This window comes from Halyomorpha halys, unplaced genomic scaffold, assembly GCF_000696795.3.
Source record: "Halyomorpha halys isolate HHAL.00 unplaced genomic scaffold, Hhal_1.1 Scaffold16.1, whole genome shotgun sequence".
Classification (NCBI taxonomy): Eukaryota; Metazoa; Arthropoda; class Insecta; order Hemiptera; family Pentatomidae; genus Halyomorpha; species Halyomorpha halys.
Window position 1 is genome coordinate 1,103,953 of NW_027116375.1, and position 4,243 is coordinate 1,108,195.

A 4,243-nucleotide genomic window follows, 5' to 3' on the forward strand; every position below is an offset into this window, starting at 1 on the left:
TATATATATATATATATATGTTAACTATTTTTTTGACTGCGTCCCTGTTAACTTATAGTTAACAACAATTTATTTGCTTATGGTTTGCCCCACTTTTTAGAGCTTCATCAGGGCAAAAAAAGATACAACTAAAAATATTTTGTCATAGTAGGATAATAAGATACAAAACAATAAATTAAGTCGGGGTTAAAATTATGTAAATATAAGTGAAAAGAATATTACATACAAATGAAAGACAAGAGGAAATAAAATAATATTAATATAAAATAGACAATGATAAGGATATCAAAAAAAAAATTATGCAAACTATTAGATGAAAAATAAACAGGAGATGTAATAACACGTAAAAAAGTAGATATAAGAAAACAATATTTAACACACTTAGACGGAAAAAAAAAAAAAATAGATTGAAATTAAATAAAGGTCAAGAAAGAATAGTTGAGAGCTTTCAAAACAATGACAGAAAATCGGAAGTAAACAGATTGAACGGGAGGTGACCTTTAACGGCTTTGTTGCAAATAGGTGATATACAAGAAAGAGATATAAAAATATGAGCTATTTAATGTCCGACGTATCATCCCACTTTGCAGGGATTTTCAAAGCAATAGGTTAAACAGCTATATTTAAGAATAATCTAATTAAGGAAAACTTTTTTTTTTATTCCCACCCCTGACCATTTTCTTCATGATTTAATTTAGTAATTTAAACAAATTTATCTTCACCTATAATAAATTTATCTTCACCTATTCAAGCAAAGAATCTATATCTATTTTTTTAATGATGTAATTTATCAAAATATGCCCAATGGCTTATATCTTTTTATAAACAAATTTTTGAATTATCTCTTTGTAAAAACTCAGATTTTGAAAGGAAATAAAGGAAATAAATATACCTTGGAAAGTATTTTATGTGGCATCGCCAGTTTTAAAAAATTTCATTTTTTTTTAATATTTTAAAAAAAATTATTAGTCGCTGGTTGTTCTGGTGGGTATTCACTTCAATTTTAAGCATTGGAACTTTTGTCTAGTGATTCCAAAATAGTCATTAATAATATTTACCCTTAATAATAAAAGTTCCATTCCTATTACTAATTAATAAATTGGTTTTATTCTATCTTCTATTCATTCGGCTCTCTTGAAATTATTAATTTCGTGTTAATCAGTATCTACACTAGGTTTTTGAGGAGAAATAAAGCAGTTCAAAATTATTTGCAGAGAAAATGCCAGTTGGTAGATTTCCAAATAGGAATCCAATTTAGAAACTTTAATGGTTTATAAATCATTTATCTTTATCTCTTAGTCATCAAATCAGAACTAATCTAAGCTTAAAAAAACAACAACATTTTTATGGTTTATTTTTCAATTAATGTCATAATTGCTTCGTTTCTATTTTTACATAATACCTTTAATTTTTTTAAAATATCATTTTCCAGATTATCTAATTTTTTTAAAAATTGTGCATTTAATATTTCTTTTTCTTTAATTATTATTATTTTTAAAATACTTAGTTTATTATTCATTCAAAAATTTGAGGAGTTCAGAAAGTTATCATTTAAAAATTATTATTGTAGGATCTGATGATGTGGATAAGTTAATTTTTTAATAATAATTTCAATTTATGGCATCTATTTAAGAGGAGGAAAATTTAAATTTTGAAATAAAATTAACAAGTTTTCTTCGTTGTAGAATTTAATTTTGTAAAAAAAAAAAAAAAAAAATGTACTTTACAGAAGTGGATATAATATATATTAATGTATGATAGAAAACTTTTTAATTATTTTTGTCTCATATTAATGGCATTATCACTAAATTATTTTATTCAGAAGTACAATTTTATGATACAATTGGACATACTGAATATGTTGCTTCTTTTAATGCAGTACAAAATTTGTATAGCTATCATTTTATGCTTCAAAAAAATTCTTTACTAGACTATTTTTATCTCTATGAATAGAAATCAAGGTTTTATATTTGTATGATATACCAAACAAAATTTTCTGATTGTCTAATGGCAAATTATTTCTATATCTAATAACTCGTGAATTACATTAGGCTAAAACATCACCTACATTGAAACTTTTTACCGTTAGCTTATTGATTATATTATTATAATAGTATAAGTTAATATTTAAAAAATAATAATTAGTTCAGTTTTAATCTTTTAGTGAAGATACAGGTGTGTTTTAAGGATAAAAAAAAAAAATCAGAAAAACTACAATACTTAGAGCATTTTTATGTTTTGTTTAATAACGTTTTATTTAAAAAAAATATATATATTTAGTTATATTTTTTTACATATTATAAACATGTGTACCTTTTAGTCATTGTATAATATGTTTACCAGTGTTTTTTTTTTTTTTGTTATCTTATCAGATTAGTTAATCGTAAATATTTTCATAAAACCAAGTCATCATTTTGTTGTAAATTTTAATTGTATTTTTTAATTCTTAAATAAAAGTTAAATGCTTTAATCAGACATTCAATTAAAATGTTCAATGGTTTAACAGACCAGTACAAATATCTTCATTTAATTAAAAAGGTTCAAGTTATGGTTAGTTGGATTTTTAAAATATTTATTGTCATAAAATAATTTATGGGAATACAAATGGTTATTGGGAATTTTTATAATTTTTAACTTTTTAAAAAAAAAAAATCTTTATTACCAGATCGGCTCAGATGTAATGCTTATTGTAACAATTTGATTTTCTTTTAACAATTAATAACGTATGGGTTTAGTCTCATGCAGTAGAAACCTCTATTTACAATGTGTTAATTATTGAATAATTTAAAAAAATAAAATATTAAACAACCCCCCACAAACAAACAAACCCTTCTTTTAGGCGTTGATGACCAGAGGGTTTTACGCCTTTAAGCAAAAAATCAACAACAAATATTAAACAAAAATAATCAAAATAATAATAATAATAGTTATATAATTGAGGAATGAACAAAAAAAGACAAAAAAAAAAAAAATGTAGGTCTTTATCAGAGGACTAAAATAAGATGATTCAAAGTATATAATGCTTATGTAATTAAAAATTGACTTTTAAATAAAACCAATGTAAAGATGATGGTTGATGATTTTGAGAAATCTATATCTCAGGAACTATGTGATATACAGATGTCTATTAGCAATCAAATTAGCTAGTTTAATGTACTATGAAGTAGTTTATCACCTTTACCTTTGTAGGAATAGTAGTTTTCATGATATTTGCTAGTATAAATTGATTTATAGCTGTTCGGACAATAGTTTTGATTTATGGAAAACTTTATTTCAGAAACCATTGGACGTATAGATATCTGTCAACACTCAAATTAAAGCTAGTTAAATTTACTATAAAATAGTTTATAAGTTTTTTTTTTTGTAAGATTAGTAGTTTTTATGATATTTGACAAAATAAACTCACAAAATGTTAATTTCTAGTAGCTCATATAAAATGTTGGATTTTTGGAAAAATATATCTCTGTACCCATGAGACACTCATATGTCTGTCAGCACTCAAAATAAAGGAAATTTAACTTGCTATAAAGTAGTTTATGAGACTTATCTTTGTAGGGGTAGTAGTTTTTATGATATTCGTCTATGAATATAAATTTGGTAAATGAAAATTTGTCCTAACAACTATTAATCAATTTATTTTAGCAAATTTCATGAAAGATACTACTCCTACGAAAATAAATGTATTCATTGTGAGCCAACATTTCAAATAGAGAATGGATAATATGAAATAGAAGTAAACTAAGGTATAGCTAAAAATGATTTAAGATTTGTAAAACTGAACAAAGTAAATTAAAGAAAATATAAATTAATTTTGAAAAACTAATTTACTTTTTTTATTTTTATATAAACTTTCATATATTATAAAATGCATATTTAGCCATACCTTAGATTAATTTTTATTTATTATTTATTATTTATTTTTAGATTAATTTTATTTTATAATTCCTGTTCTCTTACTTTGTTTCATTATTTTAGTTGTTTCTATCTTTTTTTTAAAGTGGGGACGAAATGTTGGTTCTCAATAAATAGTTTAACTACTATTTGAGTTCTTTTGATTGCTCTCGGACCATCTTCCTTTTATGTATTACACATGGTCAATGAGCGATCTTCGAAAAACAACTAATTTTTATAAAATTAATAAAATAAATAACTGACTTAATAATGAAAAAATAATTTGTGAAGAAAATGAAGAGAAACAAAAAATAATAATTATGAGAGATAGTTGACCGTGGATGATAAATGA

The 4,243-nt window shown here is 23.3% G+C and overlaps 1 protein-coding gene across 2 annotated transcripts in view; it reads left to right on the forward strand.

The window, feature by feature from the left end:
• Positions 1-4,243, forward strand: part of LOC106680260 (mitochondrial coenzyme A transporter SLC25A42) — a 44,957-nt gene that overhangs the window by 21,113 nt on the left and 19,601 nt on the right. The window lies entirely within an intron of this gene.